The following is a 21633-nucleotide window of genomic DNA, read 5'->3' as shown; positions in this document are numbered from 1 at the left end:
CCAGCTGGAAGTGTGGGAGAGTAAATTGTCCCTAGGGAAAACCCTTCAGCTATGGGCTGTGGGAACCAGTGGATAAATACTTTTGCCTGCTGTTTTTAGGTGGACATTTCTATTCTCTATGCTTTTTAGATATCCTGGCAGAAATTAGCCCCCATTGTCTACAACAATGACCTCTAAATGACACTATTATGCTGGCCTTTCCTTTTTTTTTTTTCTCATTCATTCTCCCTACTCGCTCACTCCTGCTTCCTGGGACCAAGTCCAAAATATACTACCTGAACCAAGTCCTTACCCCAGGTTCTGCTTTGAGAAAAACCCAAACTAAGACAACAGTTATACACTATTTTGTATTGCCCCTGTGTTTTAATTGTCAACCTTTTAAAATCTTGTTGATGTAAGTCTTGCTTCCTCAAGTAGATTATAGTCTCCTGAGAATAGCAAGAATTTCTTACATATTGTATCATGCCTTGTATGTGCTACATTCCTATCTATATATATAAAAGGCTAATATGCAAAGTGTCCCCTCGGGAGTTTGACCAGGAGACTGTGAGTTCGAACACTCACTATGACGTGTGCTGACCACCAGGGGGTGGCCCAGAATGAAGGCAGGCCCTGGCCGGCAACTGGAAGGCCTCGATTGGCCCTGATCACCTGCCAGGCCTAGGGACCCTACCAGTGCATGAATTTTGTGCACCGGGCCTCTAGTTAGTAAACATTGGTTAAATAAGAAGCTCAAGATGGTATATGGGGATGCTGTCAACTTTTTTTTTTTTTTTGAGAGTTTCTGGTGACACCAGGTCCAGATTCTTGTAAAAACACTGGGTGTTTATCTGCACTGGGCTGGGGAATGGATATTTGACATTCCTTATGTTTTTCCAGCATCTGAACCACTCCCTAATAAAATGAGTAACCCTTATCTTAGGCACTGAAAATACCAGCAACTCACTTTCTAATCTTCCCTTGCAGCTATGTCATAAAGTCCACCCATCAGATTCACCTACTCTGGAACCTGAGTCAAAGTCAGGATGAGGAAACAGGGACTACTCAGAATCCATCCTGGTAATGGGGTAGTGGCAGCCACTCTGCAAGGCCAATTCTGCAGCATGGTTAGGAGCACTGTGACTGACAGGGTAGCCTCTGATCCTGGTTGACCAGGCTTCTTGGAGATACCATGAGCTATTGAATATTTTTAAAGTTATTTTTCTGAGTGAATTAGTCAGAATGGCAGTTTGTATTTTCAATAAGACCTTCAATTGATGCATTTCCAAGGAACCTAGGAATTTTAGAATAAACTCTAAGGGGGGGGAAGGAGGGGATCAAATATCTCCTGGGAAATTCTAATACATTCCATGAAACTATGTGTTATACCTACGTAGAACGCCTCAGAAACTTCCTTAGTCCTCATACAACCCAACCTGAGGACTCTGGGTATTGGATGCTGTTGAGAGGACAAAATTTCAAGAGGGTTATCTGTTGTGGCAAACAAGAGGCAGAATGTATTGGAGGCCAGAATAACGTGGTAGAAAGAACACTTTGTAAAGCTACCACTTATTTCCTTTAGCAACATTGGAATTGCTGCCAGACATTTCACAAACATCACACACACACACACACACACACACACACACACACACACAGACACACACACACACACGCCACACGCCTTCTGCAAAGACAGTATTTCAAATGACAATTGATTTTAAAACTTTTTATTTTAATTAATTATTATTTTTTAAATTCTCTATTGTTTAAAGTATTACATATGTCTCCTTTTCCTCCCATTGACTTCTCCCTGGCCACCACAACCCCCCAGCACATGCCCTCACCCCCCTAGTGTCTGTATCTATTGGTTATGCTTAGATGCATGCATACAAGTCCTTTGGTTGATCTCTTACCACCCCCTCCCCCCAACTCCCCTGCATTCCCTCTGAAGTTTGATAGTCTCTTTGATGCGTCTCTGTCTCTAGATCTATTTTTGTTCATCAGTTTATGTTGTTCATCATATTCCACAAATGAGTGAGATCATGTGATATTTATCTTTCTCCAACTGGCTTATTTCACTTAGCACAATGCTCTCCATGTCCATTCATGCTGTTGTGAATGGTAAGAGTTCTTTCTTTTTTACAGCAGCATAGTATTCCATTGTGTAGATGTACCACTGTTTTTTAATCCACTCATCTGCACTTAAGCTGTTCCCAGATCTTAGCTATTGTAAATTGTGTTGCTATGAACATAGGGGTGCATATGTGTTTCTGATTTCTTGGAATATATTCCTAGAAGTGTGATTACTGGGTCAAATGGGAGTTCCATTTTTAAGTTTTTGAGGAAACCATACTGTTTTCCACAGTGGCTGCACCAGGCTGCATTCCCATGACAATTGATTATTAGCATGCCTTCAATTCATACGCTGGGAAAAATCACTTCAGAAAACAAGATTCCTTCACATGTTAAGAATGATTTTGTTAATGAAAATTATAAATAATAAAAGACTTGTAAAGACTAGGCCATTACTGACACTATATACTTTATCACATACTCATAAAACAAGTAAAACAAAACCATATTAGTTATTAGCTTTTTAAAAAGCATATAACTCAGTTCCTTTAAATCCCCACCCTTCAAAAATGCTTAGAATTGTCTACATATTTTGCAAATACTATTAAGGTTAACTTTCAGTTTACCAAATAATGAATATATTATTATATTTTTAGAAGAAAACAATGTCAACTCTACCTCATGTGATACACTAAAACAGAAATAATAAAATAGCTAGGACTGGATAAGGATGGGTAGGATAGAGGTGACTCTGATATTAGTGTGGAGAAGAACCCTCTAAACATAAAACCAATGCAAGAAATACTAGGGAAAGAATTGATTACATATTCAATATATAATCAAGATACTTGACTATAAAATATTTTTATTTTTTCACACCTATCATAACTAAAGTGAAAAAATAAGAATATATGAAAAATCAGTTAATAGTTATAATATATAAATAACTTTTTAAAATGAACAGTGAAAATACGTTACTCTCAATTTTTTAAAAAATAGGGTACATATAAATAGGTACTTAATTTTAAAAGGACTAAACAGGAAAACCTACTAAAAATAAAACAAATATAAATGTAAGTAAATAGTATTTTCAACAACTAAATTGGTATTGTTTTCAAACCATTTTGTTGCTGAGTATGCGTTGAAATGGCATTTTCATGTTAGAGTGCCAATTGGAAAGAAATTTGGCAATAGTTTCAAAAAACCATAGAAATGTATATGTGCTGTGATTTACTATATCCTCCTACTAATTTCTTCTAAGGAAACAATGAGAGATGTGCATAAATATTTATAAGAATGTTTATCTTAATATTATTTTACTTGCAAAAAATTTAAGCATCATAAATGTTTCAATAACTCAATAAATTATTTGTGGTTTATACATAAGATAGAATATTACTCAACCAATAAAAGCATGTTTTTAAGAGTATTTAATGACATAGGAAAATGCTCACAACATTACATTGAATGGAAAAAGCAGAATATAAAAGTTTATACATAATAATTTTTTTCCTTAATTTCACTTTTAAAATGTTCATGGAAAAAGGTACTAGAAATAACTACATGACAATACTAACAGTTTTATCTCTGGCTACTAGAATTTTGAATCAATTTTATTTTATTTTTGTGCTCTTTAACTACTCGACAACTAATTATAACATTTTAAAATAAAATCTTAATATTAAAAGTGTAATTCTTCAATTATTTTCCCACATGAAATGACACATTTAGTAGCATGATCTGCCTTCCATTGTACTAAGGAAGTAGGGACAACTATTCACTTAGTCCATTTTAAGAACTTTTGAATTAAATAGAGCAGGTGTTAATGATCCCAGTTAGAAGAGAAAGAAATTGAAGATTAGAGAGACTAAATGACTTGCCAGTGTTCAGTTAGTTCGACAAGCATTTTTTTTAGCATATAGTAATTACTGTGAATTGGATTAGGCATTAAAGCATTAAGAATAAAAGATTAAAAATCATTCCCAAGAGTGTGCATTCTTATAGTAGGTGATACTATATTTAAAAAATTGATATTTTCAATTAGTAAGATAAGTGTTAGCAGATATATGCAGTAGGAACTACGGAGAAAAAATATATTAATTTGAACCACTTGAAATTGCCAATATTTAACTATTTTGATCTACAAAAATGGCACTTTCATATGATTCATCCTAATACATCTGAACCAAAAAGGTGATGATGGCTTGAGCTGAGTCTTGATGAGGAGGGAGAAGATTACCAAATGAAAGTGTGTTCACTGTCAGGATTCGATCAGAGACAAAAACCGTGCAGTAAATTGAGCAGGGAAAGTTTAATATAAAGAATCTGGGTATCTGATTAAGGAGGCACTGACTAGAAAGAAGTAAAGAGAACTTGGAAGAACGTAGAAAAAGCAGATGTACAGACCAGCCGAAACCCAACCCTAGCACGGAAATGGAATACCCAAAGAAGAACTCCCCTCCACCCCAGGTCTGAGATCCAGAAAAAGTCCCACCCATGATTCCTTGAATGGCAGAGAAGTTGCTGTGATGGGAGTCCTGACAATATATCCCAGGGAAGCGAGGGGAAAGCTGTTCACAAGGAGGCATCTCACTAAAGGCCCTGTGCTAGGAAACAGCCCAAGCAGCGCTTAGGAATGCTGCGGGCTGCTCCGGGCTGCCCTGCTCTGGAGCAGCCGCCCGAGGGCAGGAGCCTGGTGCGGGGGCAGCCGCCCACACTGCTGGAGGTGGGTGCTGGGAAGCTATGTGCACTACAGGAGCCAGGCACTGCGGACGTTGTGAGTGCCACAGGAGTCTGGAGAAGCTGCCCACGCTGCAAGAGCCTACGGAAGAAATACTCCAGGAACCACAAGGAAAATCCATTTATCTTCCAATGTCTCTCCATCACCCTCCTTGCCAAAGTGTAGCATTATGTCAGCTGACAAACCAAAACTATTTAAAAGGTCCAGCTGCATTTTTGCACAGCAGGCAATGAAGAGTGGATCTGGAACCTAGGTGATAAATTAGTAACTGGCACAATGTGGAAGGAGAGTCTTCAGCTAACAGAATAGCATGAGAGAAGATACGTAAAGAGACTTTCATATCAGGTAGCATGACGGACTAAGATACCCGGACTGACAGTCCCAGTACAAAACAAAAACAAACAAACAAAACCGCTAAATATGTGAGGTTAAAAAAAATAAGGAACTTGTGTTTAAACGCATCTGTAATGTGGCAAGAAAGTATAGAATACATAGATGCCAAAAGTAAGTGAAAGCATAAGCTTGAACACCAAAAATGTCTTTTAGTGACAATTGCTACTTTGAACTTGAACTTCACTTTTTGGAGTACAAGGGACAAAAGATTAATTCCAAGGTTCTCTCAAATTGGAGAGTTTCATTTTGAGATTCTTTCATTTCACTAGGCTGTAGAATATTCTGTGTGAAAGTAAACTAGATAGGGATGGGAACTCTACATTTATTCAGTGTGACAGTGAAGTGAACCCACACTACTTCCCATTTCCTAAGGGGCCTGCAAACAAATTTTGGTGCTGGTTGAAGGAGGAAAATTCTCTCCTTAAAATTCATAATTACAGCCAACCCCAAATTCACACCACCCACAAGGTCTGAAACACTTGAAGGTGAATATTAAGTTTAAAGTAATGCCAAATTAGTAGTGTTCTCTAGAATTTGGAAAAAGTAAACACAAATCTTCACAGAAGAAATGTGCCTTCAATCCAGGCATCAAAATAGTTCTACAGATAAATCCCAAGAATTCCTAGGTCACCATGAAAAATCACAAAATACACAGGAAGTATGGTCACAATGAGCAAGAACCTGCAGAATCAACAAACCCACAAAAAGCTTTATTTTAATTATCAATACAATTGGTAAGTTTAATATGTTTAAATAAATAAAATACAAACGGTGACTAAAATAATTTGAAAGTGAACCACATAGAACTTCGACATTAAAAGTATAATACTTGAAAAAATTTAATAGGTTGGTTTAAAAGCAGATTAGAGACTGCTAAAGTCAGAATTAGTGAACTGGAAGATAGTACTGAAAATATGCAGAATGTAATACAAAGATATAAAGAGGAAATATGAAGAGACATTGAGGCATAAATAACAGAAGATTTCACATATATTAAATTGGAATTCCAGAAAGAGATGGGAGGTGGAATGAAGCCATGGAAGAGTTAATGGTAGAGAGCTATACACAGCTAATGAAAGCAGGTATCCAACTATTCAAAATGCACAAACCGTATAAAATAAAAAATAAAACACCCAGCTACTTTGTAGGTAAGTGTAGATCACCAGTGGCAAGGAAACTCCTAAAAGAAGAAAAGAAAACACAAAAAGCCGATTACCAAAAAATGATAATTAAACTGAAAACAACTGTGGAAGGCAAAAGAAAGTAAATAATTTTAATGTGATGAAACAAAATAATTCTCATCCTGGAATTGCATACCTATAAAAAATATATTTCAAAACAAGAGCCAAAGGGAGACATTTCAGACAAAGAACTAAGAGTTTGCAGTCAACAATCCCTAACCTAAGAAAATTCTAAAATATGCACTTCAGATGGTAGAAAGTGGTTCCAAATCAATGGTCTGAGATTAAAGAAGAGATGATAAGAATTTATATGCATATATACATAATCTATGGACACAGACAATAGTGTAGTAAGCCTGGGGGTGGAGTATTACAGGATGGAGAGGGTCATCTGTAATACTGTCAACAATAAAGATAAATTAAAAATAAAAGAGAGGAGAAACCAAGATGGCGGCATAGGTAAACACCAGAGATTGCTGCCGCAAACAACCACTTCAAAAATACAACTAAAAGACGGAACGGACATCACCCAGAACCACAGGAAGGCTGGCTGAGGAGAGATTCTTCAATTAGAAGGAAAGAGAACAGCATACCGAGGCTCAGAGGAGACGCAGTGTGGAAAATACAAAGGTGCGGAGGTGCGCGCGGTTGTCGTTTTCAATCAGGAGGGAGTCTCAGACTCTGAGCTCCAGATCCGGGCGAGTCTCTAGGGACTCAGACTCAAACGGGAGAAGCGGGATTGTCTGGCATCAGTCGGAACGTGAGGGCAGCTTTCTCTCCGAGGTTTGCAGCGGTTGCTGGGGTTCTGAGAAGCAGAGCCTCTGGGAACGGGACTGAGAGCAGCCATAACTGCTCCCTCCACCCGCCCTGTTGATTCCCTGCCACCCGACCCCACCCAAGCCCTGCACAGAGCCATTTGCCGGATAGCCTCAGGCAAAGGCTAGATTAGCACCTCTCCAGAGGACAGAAGTTTTCCCACGGCAGACACAGCTGATTCTCACAGCCAGTCGGCCTGGTGGTCAAATCCCTCTAGTATTAACTACAACAATCAAGGCTCAACTAGAACAAGACTGCGCACAAAGACCACAAGGGGTGCACCAAGAAAGCATAAAAAATGCGGAGACAAAAAAACATGACAGAAATGGAGGATATAGAGCTAAAAAACGCACTTTTAAGGGCTTTCAATAATTTGCTAGAAACTGCCGATAAACTTGATGAGAGCCTCAAGAAAACTAATGAGACCCTCGATGTTGTGATAAAGAACCAACTAGAAATTAAGCATTCACTGACTGAAATAAAGAATATTATACAGACACCCAACAGCAGACCAGAGGAGCGCAAGAATCAAGTCAAAGATTTGAAATGCGAAGAAGCAAAAAACACCCAACTGGAAAAGCAAAATGAAAAAAGAATCCAAAAATACGAAGATAGTGTAAGGAGCCTCTGGGACAGCTTCAAGCGCACCAATAACAGAATTATAGGGGTGCCAGAAGATGAGAGACAGCAAGATATTGAAAACCTATTTGAAGAAATAATGACAGAAAACTTCCCCCACCTGGTGGAAGAAATGGACTTACAGGTCCAAGAAGCGCAGAGAACCCCAAACAAAAGGAATCCAAAGAGGACCACACCAAGACACATCATAATTAAAATGCCAAGAGCAAAAGACAAAGAGAAACTCTTAAAAGCAGCAAGAGAAAGAAAGTCAATTACCTACAAGGGAACACCCATACGACTGTCAGCTGATTTCTCAACAGAAACTTTGCAGGCCAGAAGGGAATGGCAAGAAATATTCAAAGTGATGAATACCAAGAACCTACAACCAAGATTACTTTATCCAGCAAAGCTATCATTCAGAATTGAAGGTCAGATAAAGAGCTTCACAGATAAGGAAAAGCTAAAGGAGTTCATCACCACTAAACCAGTATTATACGAAATGCTGAAAGGTATCCTTTAAGAAGAGGAAGAAGAAAAAGGTAAAGATACAAATTATGAACAACAAACATGCATCTATCAACAAGTGAATCTAAGAATCAAGTGAATAAATAATCTGATGTACAGAATGAACTGGTGATTATAATGAATCAGGGACATAGAAAGGGGAGGGACTGACTATTCTTGGGGGGGAAAGGGGAGTGGGAGATGCGGGAAGAGACTGGACAAAAATCATGCACCTATGGATGAGGACAGTGGGTGGGGAGTGAGGGCGGAGGGTGGGGCGGGAACTGGAAAGAGGGGAGTTATGGGGGGGGGGCGGGAAAGAGGAACAAATGTAATCTGAACAATAAAGATTTAATTTAAAAAAATAAATTAATTTAAAAAAATAAAAGAAAATATAAAGCCTATAGAACAAAATTTAAGATTTGATAAAACTAGATAGCAGCAACACCAATATTAGACTATTTTTCTATAATTTTCAGTAAGTTTGAAATATTTTATAATAAAAATTTAAAATTAATTTGGTAAAAAAAGAAGAGATGATAAAATAAAGTGAAAAACTATGGGTTAATCTCAGCAAATACTGTAAAAAATAATTTAAGGGGCTGAAAGATATATTTAAAATAGACAGTTACAAATTGTAAGGGATTATCAGAGTTAGTGTTCTAGAGACTTCCTTTTGTTCAGGAGGATGACACAGATATTGCTTAACTTTACTTTTTATAAGTTAAATTTTATAGCCAAATTTCTATAGTAAATACAAAAGTAAGTGGAAATAGAGTGGCTTATCTGTAATTTCAGATTTTTCTTATGTTTATTTATTACTTAGTAAAAAACAACACAACCAAGGTTGGAATTAATTGACTTCTGTAATAGTTCAGATGTATTAAGGGCTTTGCGAATGGTTTGATCTGAGCTACATCTCTATAGTTTCTTCTTATGATTATCTCACTGACTTTAGTATGTCAGCTTCATTTTTATAACCAAATGGCTGCAGAAATTCTAGAGATTGCATATGCATGCTTAGATTACAGAGTAAGAGAATACTCCCTTTTGCTCAACTAACCAACAGAAGTCTTTTTATATATATATATATATTTTATTGATTTTTTTACAGAGAGGAAGGGAGAGAGATAGAGAGTTAGAAACATCGATGAGAGAGAAACATCGTTTCTTCATATGATTATCTCACTGACTTTAGTATGTCAGCTTCATTTTTATAACCAAATGGCTGCAGAAATTCTGGGACCTTTCAGTCCGCAGGCCGACGCTCTATCCACTGAGCCAAACCGGTTTCTAACTAACCAACAGAAGTCTTAGACCTCACTCTGATTGGACCCATACATCAATTATTGTGGCCAGGGGGATGTCATGCACAAACTCTCTTAGGCCTGGGTTGCATAGCTCTCTCTATGCACTTGATTGGCTCCAAGTCCATTAAGCTAAAGAAAAATATGATTAGCATCCCTCTATCAGTCATTTACCCCATGTATGCTCACTGAAGCTTTTTTCATTTTAAGTCTCACCTTCTAAACTTTTAAAATAATTTGAATATTAAAACAAGCTCACATTTCTAGGATAAATCCCATTTTGTCATGATGTAATATTATTTTTGTTTATGATTATATTTCAACTTCCTAATATTTTGTTGAGAACTTTGAGTCTAGGGATATTGATTTGTAGTTTTCTTGTAATGTTTCTGTTTGGTTTTGGTAAGACAGTAATGCTGTGCTCATAAAATGAATTGGGAAATACTCTCTTCTCTCTTTTATTTTCTTAACGGGTTAGTTAAATTTGTTATTATTTTTTAAATATTCAGTAGAATTCATCAGGGAAGCCATCTGGACCTAGAGTTTTCTTTCTTTCTTTTTTAAAATATATTTGTATTGATTTTAGAGAGAAGGGAGGAGAGAGAAATAGAAACATCAAGGATGAGAGAGAATCATTCATCAGGGGCCTCTTGCATGTCCCCTACCGGAGATCAAGCCTGCAACCCGGACAAGTGCCCTGACTGGGAATCAAACCATGACCTCCTGGTTCATAGGTCGAGGCTCAACCACTGAGCCACACCAGCCAGGTCTGCAGTTTTCCTTTTGAGAATATGTTTAAATTATAGAATTTTAGTTATCTAATCGACATAAGATGCTCCTGATTTTCTATTTTTTTCTTTTGTTAGTTTTGGTCATTTGTATCTGTCAACGAATATGTTGATTTCATATAAATTGTTGAAATTATTGGCACGCATTTGTTGATAATTTTTCCTTATATCTTCTTAAATCTATAAGATCTGTAGTGATGTTTTCTCTTTCATTCTTGATATTGGTAATTTATGTTTCTTTTTTTGAAAGTTTTAAAATAACTTGAGTAATGATATACACCTCTATATTGCATAATTATAAATGGCAAAAAGCAAACTTGGCTATAAATGAGGCTTGATTACTACTGAAAGTTTCACCTGTAGATTTAGTACAAAGGGGAATGTAAGAATATTGGGGCTTCTTGAAGTTGAAAGGAATTAACTGTTAGTTAATCAATGGTAGTAATATATACTTGGTCATGATAACTCAAAATAGGATTCTTGGCATGTGATTGTTAAGTGAAAAAATGGGTAAATATTATTTATGAGGGAAACTAGATTGATATTGAAGTGGTTACTAATATTCATAGAAACCACTGCAATTTAATTATACTCTTCGTTGCTACATGCATTATTTTTCTAAAACACAAATATGCTTTTGTAAATCCTCAGATTAAAAAACTTATAATTTTTTTAAAATTTTCAATGGTTTTCTTTATGTTGCATTTGAATACTCTACAGTGGCATGCAAGGCTTTTTATACCATGATCCCATCTTATTTATTCCACTTTATTTCTTACCTCTTTCCTCAATATGTTGCAGCCATACTAGACACAGTCCTTTTACTAACTTAATTATTTTGCCTCACCTCTCTATATTTTCTCATGTTGTTTTCTCTATTGCCTGAATTTTTCTTTCTTCTTTCAATGCCAAATTCAAAGGTCATGTCATATGCAGTTTTTTTGGTCTCACTCCCAGAATAATTAATAGTCTTTTTCCATTCTCTCATGGAATGTGTTCATCCTTCTAGTATTATAACGCATGTCACAATCAGGTTTAGAATGTTTGATGGCTGCTCCCTAACAAATGGGAGCTCTTTGAAGACAGTGATTATCTTACTTCTTTTTTTACTCCACATTTCTAGCATAATCCTTCGAATATTGTAGGCACTCAGTAAATGTTATGTGATGCAAAGACACATGATAATTCATAATCTCAAAACCACACTATCACTCATAGAAGAAACTAGAATTTTATAGAGGAAGACACTGTACTTTGGTCTAAAAAACACTTCTAATTTGGATAAACTAATTTTTAAATGTGAGTCTTTTTCTTCACAAGGGAGAAAAATACAAGTATAAGTTCAGCTGGGAGAGAATTATCATTTTCATGTACAATAGAAACCACTCATCATATCAATTATAAAGTAATTGGAGGTTATACTAGCTGCTGGATGACTAGCAAAAGTAGACTATTAATTTTTCAGGTCAACATTATGACCTTGGATGTGAGTTTGCAAATGGATTATTACTACATTATAAATGTGATCCCAAGAATGTGTTGGAAAATTGCTAAAACATGTAATGCGACAGACATAGTAATACCATTAAACCCTACCAATAGACTAGACATTCTGTTGTTGATAAGCATATGAAATTGTATTGGTATTCCTATTTTGCAAAGCATAAACATTACAAGAAATGCAGAGAAGGCAAGCAAATTTGTAGGTCAGAGTAAGGAGCCAAAACAAAAGTGACATTTACAATACATTGAAGTAATGCAAATCATCTCAATTTCTCCATTTAATTATTAGTTGTTTAAGAATACCTGTATATACCAAGGTAAATATTTTAAGGAACAACGCATCATATGTTTGCATTAGTTCAAAATATAATACTTCCACAAAGCTTTTTCTCCTTAACATAATATATTATTATAAATCATATTAGAGAATCATTTTCTATCTTTTATCCAGATAAGCAAAACTAAAGGACATGATATCCTCCTTTGTGGTTCACTACAGTGTCAGTTATCGTGCAAATTTGAAGGATAGACATCCCTCCCCCATCGTGTTGAGAATCATTTTAATAGGGCACGTAAAGTGATAACAATCATTTACTCTCCTCCATACAGCCTGCTTGGAGAATTTGACCCTCCATAGCATGGGAAGAGAGAGACCTTTATATCACATATTCCCCCAACAATGCATTAGATGCTTAAACAAGGAATTTGACCCAGAGACTATGTTGATGGCCACAAAAGCTAGATGTAATGGCTACATAGGAAGGTCACCATTTAGGGGCACTCATTGTGGGTCATATGATCAACAGGCAGAAAGCACTGAGATGAGAGATCATGTGGTTTTGGAAAGAGCAAGAGCTGGAGAAATAAGTGGCCGTGGACTCTAATGGCTTTCTAGTTCTTAGCCCAATCCAGCCATGAGACTCAGTGATTCGTCCTACCCTGGATTCTGCAATTTCCTTTGGATTTGGTCTCCACATAAGCTTTCAGTGTATTTCTGTTTCTTATAACCAAGTGGTAAGTGAACATCAGGACAGAGAGTAAAAAATAAATTAGTCAATGTCCATATGTTTTAAGATTGATTAATCTGACAAATATAAGCACACAATTTATCTATTAAAATACTGCTAATATAATAAGATTGCCAAACATTTTCAACATGTTTAGTCTTTATTGAGATGTAGGAAATAAGGATTTGGAGTTTGTAATATTTCTTATTTAAGATCATCTTTCACAGTCATAAATAAATTGTGTTGCAATAAAACAGGCAGTGGACCAGATTTCACCTTTAGCCATAATATGCTGACCCATGGACTAAACAGTTATAAACTCCTAGGCCTAACCAACTTCAAGTTTTAGTGTTGGTTTTTCCACTGATTCTCTGAAATTTTAGAAATACATTCAGTGGCCTTCACACTCATGATTTTTCATTTATAAAATGAGGTTGTAATAATAATTCTAGTTGGCCTCGTGGAATTTGATGAAGAATATTTAATTAATTAGAACAAATGAGATTAGCTGTAGTAAAGCAGTAAATACAGTGTCTGGCTCAGAATTTATTCAATAAATATTGTCTTTGTTGTAAGCACTAGTGATGTATGGGGGTGGGTGGGGGCAACAAAAGTAGTACTAAGTGCTATATGTTGTTTGTGAGACATGGATGGAATACTGGAGAGAAGTCCATAAATTCTATACATTTCACTGACCAATCACCTATTAAATAGGAAGCTTTTAAAAACCAGGATTTTAAAAAGATTTCCAGGTGATTCTAATGTGCAGCCAAGGTTGAGAACCACGGATTTATCCAATCAAGTTTTTCTACATAAAAAATAAAAATAAAAATAAATAAAAATGTAAAATACAGATAAATTAAATTAATTGGCAGGAGGTATAAATAGTCCTACAAAAAGAGGAGAAAAAATAAATCACACCCTAATTGCTAATACATGTAATTTAGCATTGTGTTACATATACAAGATGCGTTTAACGTGTTAGGAAAGTATGTTATTTAGCTTCTTTGTTAACATAAAAATACTACAGCCCCAACCTGTTAGTTTAGACGCATTTATTCCTAAATGAAAAATTTGACACCTATGCTAGGTGACTTTAGTTAAGTTTCTATTACAGTCTTGAGACTAATGACATAGAAGGATTAGGAAGCCTCAACCCCCCCTCCTGTGTTTCTTCCAGAAAAAAGGTTGAGGGTTGGATGATAGAAGTTTATATCATGGTTCTCTTAACACAATCTGGAGTTATCTCCCAGATTGCAGATAAAGTTTTGTAGCTAAGATAAAGGAGTTATCCTATACACTTTGGAACAGCAAGCCTCCTGAGTCCAAGAAATCCTTACCCTGTGTGCTCCAAAGTGATGGGGTTCTTGAAACATCAGTGTATTTACTTGACACCTTGGTTAAGATTTCAAGCCTCTCATGGAATTCCTTTTAGTCTTTGCAGCATCCTGGGGACCGCACAGGGGAGGTGGAAAAGAAAAGGAGGGAGGATGCTTCCCTTTCTCAAAAGATGAAGATTTAGTAATAATATTTTATTTCTGATGAGAATCATAAACTGCTTTGCTCTGATGGTGAATCGTAGAGTTAGGCCACGTCTGCCCTAAACCAACCACCTGAGGGACTGGCCGGGCAGCTGTTGGGAAATGCTCTGAAAGTCTTGGCTGCTTGCTTCTTTCTCTGCCATTTGGAAACACACATTGTTCTCGAAAGATTTTTCTGGTTATCGAGACTATCGGCTAATGCACCTGAGCAGCAGCAACTTAATTACCTGGTAGGATCATTGTAAATGCAGGTTCCTGGGCCCCGCCCCAAACCCACTGAATTAGAAGCTCTGAGGTATATGTGCATAGTGAGGTGGGGTGTTGGGGGGGGGAAGGGGCTGAGAGATTCCAAAAGTCTGAATTTTTTCTAGATTTCCCAGCTGATTGTTAAGCAAAGTAAAGACAAAGGCTATTTTTCAGAAACGCTTTTCTAACTAATCCTTCCTCGGAACACTGCTCAGTTCTTGTCATTGTCAGGATCACTGTGTCCAAAGCTGCTCTGGAGAAACTTTCCTGGCCGAAAGATTTTCACAGTGATGGAGCTGGGCAATGGACTTCCCTTCAATCGAGACAGGCCAAATTGGGCAGGATTTAGCAGATCAGGGTAGGCTATTAGAGTTCTTCAGCACAGCCTTTAACCTGGGATCCACGGGTCCCTTCAAGGGGCCCATGGGTGGGAAAACATTTACATCTTTATTTTCATTAACTGAAGATTAGCATTTCTTTATACTATGAATTTGGCAACAAACCACATTAGTGCTAGCAGTACCTGTGACTCTTTGTCACCAATAGAAGTCACAGATATATGTATTTCTGTCACATTCAGTTGTTACGTATAGCTTAAAATATTCGCACTTATCATAATTTCAAATTAGTTGATTTTAGACTTGTGAGTAGATCTTTTGAAAAATGAAACACAGTTACTACCCTATCTTACAGTTAAAAAATATTTTGATGAATGTAATCCAATGTACTATTTTGTTCCTTTGTAATCTCATAACTTTTTATACATTAGGAACATTATTCTGAGAAGAGGTCCATAGGCTTTACCTTTCTCAGAATAATTTTCTAAATATATATTATGTGACTTCACAAGTGATCGCCAAAGGACTCCATGGACCTTAAGAAAAGTTAAGAATTCCTGATCTAATGGAATCTCAAAACCATTATACTTTTGAAACAATGAGCAATGAACATTTTGAGATTTGTTGTTTTAACTCTGTGTTAATTGTCATAATAAACTGGAGATTTCCCAAGTACCACCTAAACCTCTCAGACTAAGGACAAAGGCTTCTTTATCTTTGCCCATTTAACTCAAGGTAACTAACCCAGTCAACCAATGGGATCTAACCCCTTGTGGTCCTTACTGATAATCTTGATCTAGGTGCCCCATAGCCTTACTGTTGTCTGGCTTTGGTTCTTTATTTGTATCACGGTCATTAACTTAATAAGTGCTCTTTGACCTCTTCTTTATGTAAAGCATTCTGCTCCTTGTGGAAGGAAATGGGAGAGAACTACGAAGCATGTCTCATACCCTCCAGCACAGTGGTCCTCAAGCTCTGGTACTTGAGACCTTATGATTAGGGGTTAAGTAACCTGAGCAGAAATGCCTGGGTTCAAATCTTTCCTTTGTTACTTAACTAGCTGGGTGGCTTTGGGTAAATTGCTCTCTTTGCCTCCGTTTCTTTATCCATAAAGTGAAATGATGCCCACTGCACTCAGAAGAGTACTTGGTATTTATAAGCACACAATAAATGTTGTTGGTATTCAATATACAGAGTTTTGGGTCACAGCCCAAACTCCCGAGTCAGAATCTCCGGGGGCTCGGTCACATGCAGCTTGTCAAGTTCCACAGGTGACTTTGATAGACTTTAGAACAGCATTATCAATATATATATATATATATTAAATTATTGCCCCTCTAAGAAGTCATTTTACACATTTTCCCCTGATTTCCTCCTGTTCATGAAATTTCAGTACCTTAGGTATATTTACTATATATCTATTTATATACTTTGGTCCATTGTAATATTAAAGATTTTTGTACCCCCACCCACCCCAAACACCAATTTTAGCCCTCCTTGCTGAGGATGCATGCTTAAAAACAGTGGATTCTCAGTCTTGCTGCTCATTAGAATAAAATAAGGAAGCTTTAAAAAAATACCCATACCTGGAACACCCTCCTCCACAACCAGTTAAATTAGAACCCCTGGGGGTGGACAAAAGTAACAGTGTCTTTTTAAAGATCCCCACATGATTCTAATACTAAACCAAAGCTGAGATCCACTGGTTTAGATTTTGGGGTCTTCTTACAAGAGATTGAAATCAGGTTGGCAAACAGGACCTACAAACATGAACAAAAGCAGCAAAGAAATGAAGGGAGCAGTGAGCGCCATAAAGATGCAGAAAAACTGATACAGAGTGTTCTGAGCTACACTCAGATTCTGAGCAGAATCTGGAAAAGAGACTGGAAAAGACATTTCAGATGCGCTAATGACATGGCGAAAGTATAACAAGGACATAGGGTGCTTGGGGGATGTAGTGGATTGAATGGTGGTGCCTCACCAGGAACCTGTGGATGTGACCTTATTTGAATAAAGGATCTTTGCAGATATAATTGAGTTAAGGACCTTGAGATCAGCCTGCTTTAAAGTTGACCTAATGACAAGTGTCCTTAGAAGAGAAGAGAACTGGAGCACTCACAGAGCAGAAAGCCATATAACTACAGAGGCAGAGATTGGGGTGGTATATATATATATATAAACCAAGGAATACCAAGGATTGCTGGCAACACCAGAAACAGGAAGAAGGAATGAAGGATTCTCCTCTGCACTCTTAGGAGGGAACATGGCCCACCTGACACCTGGATTTCAGACTTCCGGCCTCCCAAACTGTAAAAGAACAAATTTCTGTTTTGTTTTTTAAACCACCTCGTTTGTAGCTATTTGTTACAGCAGCCTTAAAAAAACTAATAAAGTGGACAATGAGGAAACCGATCTGATAGAGTAAAGGGATTGTTATAAGAGTGAAAAATAAAATTGGAAATACAGGGTTGGTCCAAACGGAAAAAGCCATTGTTTGCATTGTATACTGCTTGCAATGAGAACAATTAAAGGTCTGGGGATAAAAAATGCAACCAGATAAAAACCAATGTTACTGGAAGATTAATCTAGTAATTGATACTGTTTAACCTACAGGGCGTAAATTGAGTTAGGGAAACCACCTTTAATTATAACCAAATTAAGTAAGGAAGTAAGGAAAGTCTGGATTAGTAGGATGGCTTGAGAAAGAAAAAGAAATGGCTTCATGTAGTAAATATCATAGGAAGAACCAGGAAGGCCTTGATACCTGATCTGTATGACCATGAAGAAGAGGAATGTTTCCATAATGACTTTTAAGGTTTGTGCTTGAGTCAATGATGTGTATTGCATCTAGATTCAAATGATACATTGGCTTTTACTAATTTATTTCTTAATTATATTATTTTTATTAACAACTTTGTTTGAAGTATCCTATATAATAAAGAGGTAATATGCAAATTGGCCATCACTCCAACACACAAGATGGCCGCCCCCATGTGGACACAAGATGGCCTGCAGGGGAGGGCAGTTGTGGGCGATCAGGCCAGCAGGGGAGAGAAGTTGGAAGGGACCAGGCCTACAAGGGAGGGCAGTTAGGGATGACCAGGCCTGCATGGGAGGGCAGTTAGGGGCAATTGGGCTGGCAGGGGAGGGCAGTTATGGGTGACCAGGCTGGTAGGGGAGCAGTTAGGTGTCAATCAGGCTGGCAGGGGAGTGGTTAGGGGGTTATCAGGCTGGCAGGCAGAAGCGGTGAGGGGCAATCAGGCAGGCAGGCTGGCGAGCAGTTGGGAGCCAGCAGTCCTGGATTGTGAGAGGGATGTCCCAAATTGGAGAGGGTGCAGGCTGGGCTGAGGGACACCCCCCCCACACACACATGAATTTCATGCACCAGGCCTCTAGTATTTTACATAAAAGTTTACCTATTTCAAGTATACAATCCAAGGATGTTTAGTAACTATATCAAGTGGTGCAACCATTACTATGAATCAGTTTTTGAGAATTTTCATCCTCATGCCCATTTACAGTTAATTCCAATGCATAGCTCCAACCCTAGGCAACCACTTTTCTACTTTCTCTATAAATTTTCCCTTTTTTGGAAATTTTATGTAAGTAAAATGACACAATATGTATCTCTTGTGTCTGTTATATTTCACTACACATAATGTTTTTGAAGTTCATCCATCACATAGTTCGTTTTAATTTTTGAATAATATTCCATTGTATGGATGAACCACATTTTGTGTATCCATTCACCATTTGATGGACATTTGGATTAGTTTACATTATTTGATGGTATGAACATTCTAGTGCAAGTATTTGTGTGGACATATTTTTGTCTTGGGTGGAAGTAGATGCCTAGAAGTAGAATTGTTGGGATGTATGGGAATTTTATGTTTAACTTTCAAGAAACTGTCAAATTGTTTTCCAGAGTAGATATACCATTTATATTCTCACCAACAATGGATATAAGATCCCATTTCTTCACTTCCTTGCCAACATTTATTATTGTCTGTCATTCTAGTGGGTGATATCTCATTGTGGTTTTAATTTGCATTTCCCTAATGAATAATGATGTTATACATCTTTTCATGTACCTATTAGCCATTCTTATATCTTCTTTGGTCAACTCTCTTTTCTTTTCTCTCTCTCTCTCTTTTTTTTTCTTTCATGTATAGGGTGTAATGTCACAGGAAGGCCATAGTATTCTGCCACTGGTGAGGAGTAAGCCCAATTTGCTGTTGGATGTGTTGTACACAGAGGAGCCATTCTTCAGGCGCTCTGCTCTCTCCACACCCAAAGTCAACTCTCTTTTCATGTCTTTGCCCACTTTAAAAAATTTTATTTTTATTGTTGAAAGTATTACAGATGTACCCCTTTATCCCCCCAATGACTCTTTTGCCCACTTTTTGATTGAAATTTTAAAATTGAGTTATAAGAGTACTTTATATATCCTGGATACAAATCTTTACTTTGATATGATTTTTGCAAATATTTTCTCTTATTCTGTTGCTTGTCTTTTCAGTTTCTTAATGATGTACTTTAAAGTGCAAATGTTTTAAATTTTGATGAGGTCCAATTTAATCTTTTTTTTCTTTCTTGTATGCACTGTGCTTTTGGTATCAGATCTAAGAAATCTTTGCCTACTCAAGGTCTAGAAGATTTTCTCTTATATTTTCTTCTAAAAACTTTATTGTTTTAGCTCTTACATTTACATCTATGGTTCCATTTTGAGTTAATTTTTGTGTATGGCGTAAGGGGGAGATACTCAGTTATCCCAGAATCATTTGTTGAACAGAATTCTTTCCCGAATGAATTGTCTTGGTAACTTTGTCATATTCAATTGACCATAAATATAATATTTATTTCTGGACTCTTAATTCTGTTCCATTGATCTTTATCTAGCTTTATGCCAATACCATACTGTCTTGATAACTATACATTGATGGTAAGTTTTTAAATTAGGACATGAAAATCCTGCAACTTGTTCTTTTTCAAAGTTCTTTTGATAATACTAGATGTTTTGTGTTTCTACATAAGTTTCTGAATCTGCTTGTCAATTTCTGCAAGCAAGCAAGCAAACAAACAAACAAACAAAAAACCCCTGCTGGAACTTTGATTAGAATTGTATTGAATCTCTAGATTAATTTGGAGAAAATGGTCTCTTTAGCAATATTGAATCTTTCTTTTCATAAACAGAATGTCTCCCCATTTATTTTGATCATCTTCTGCAAAGTTTTAAAATTTTCAGCTGAAAAGTCTTACATTTATTTTGTTAAATTTATTCCTAAGTATTGATTTCCTTGTAATTCTATTTCAAATAGAATTGTATTCTTAATCTCACTACTGAATTTTAATGGACTGGCATGTGAATGAGCAAGAGGAAAAATTTCAGCCAAAGGAGAGAAAAAGAGCTAAGCTTCAAGATAGATTTATACAACATAAGATTATTTCAATTTAACATTTGTGAAGGTCCATGATTTGTGTAATCTGTGACAGAGTTTATAATGCCTACCTCATGGACTGGTTGTAGATTGAAATAGAATCTATATTAAAGTTCCTGACACAAATATGACCTTCAAATGTTCTAGGGCTAGTGTTCAAAATGGGAGCATTTGGGTCAGGAGTGAAGCTGGTTTAGTACTCACTGTTTTCTTGTCAATCTGGGGACCCATAGGGCTGTTAGGACTGTTCTTCATAATTATTGTGGCTCACCTAACAATTTTTTTTAAGTTGGATTTTTCTCCTGCTGTTTCTTTACTCTTGGTTTTCCTTTCTATTCTCTCTACTTAAGGCCATTGGAATGATAGGTTTTAGTATTTGGGTTCATTTCAGGCAAAAACTTTTAGAAAGTAAATTGATGCATTTCTCCATTGAGTTTTTTATTGCCTTAACTGGAACAGCACTGATTTTTTTCATCTTGTACCGCTTTCAAACGAGAGGAAAACTTTCATTCATTCATCCATTTATTCAGTCCACCGGCCTTCCCCATTATTGAGTTCTTACCATGTGCCAGGCTCTGTGTTAGTGGGAGTGATTCCCCAGAAACAAATGGGCATAATCAGTCTTTGCCATTTTCTGTGTAGGGAAGACTGAGTCTTTCAAGAGTAGAAAAAAGAACAGAGTCGATGGCCTCGGAAAATATTGTTCAGATCGAAATAAATAAGGGCCATGTGAAAATCTGCTGCTTCATTAAGTTCCCTCTCTGGGTTGGAGATATTTTGAAAAAGTTATCACCATCTGGCTGATGTTTCTTCTTGAAGGCACCTTGAGTGGTGCACAAAAATATGGAATTCAGTAACGGTGTGTCTTTCTAGATCTCTTCTTCAAACTTAATGGATACTCGCCTAAGATCATCCACTAATTAACTGTGTGACTTTGGGCAAGTCACTTCACCTCTCTGCACTGACAGGTCAGGGTAAGTGATCTGAGAGGACTTTTCTTACTCTGGGTTCTACTTTCCAACTCTTAACTCCTTAGATTATGGATTTGTGGGTGGTGGAGAAGGAAAGAAGGTGAAAAAGAAGAGAGGAATCTCTTTCAGATGGCTTCATGTTTTCAGAATATGGGGCATCCAAGTACATAAGTGACTGAAGAAT

At 36.8% G+C, this 21633-nt stretch overlaps 1 non-coding gene across 1 annotated transcript; it reads right to left on the bottom strand.

The window, feature by feature from the left end:
• Nucleotides 1-19204: 19204 nt before the first annotated feature.
• Nucleotides 19205-19333, bottom strand: LOC111826315. Its single transcript, XR_002829605.1, has one exon. It is a non-coding gene; the product is annotated as a small nucleolar RNA SNORA11 (small nucleolar RNA).
• Nucleotides 19334-21633: the final 2300 nt, after the last annotated feature.

This window comes from Myotis lucifugus, unplaced genomic scaffold, assembly GCF_000147115.1.
Source record: "Myotis lucifugus unplaced genomic scaffold, Myoluc2.0 scaffold_67, whole genome shotgun sequence".
NCBI lineage: Eukaryota > Metazoa > Chordata > Mammalia > Chiroptera > Vespertilionidae > Myotis > Myotis lucifugus.
Note: the sequence above shows the minus strand (reverse complement) of the source record. Positions and strands in the feature narration are given on the sequence as shown.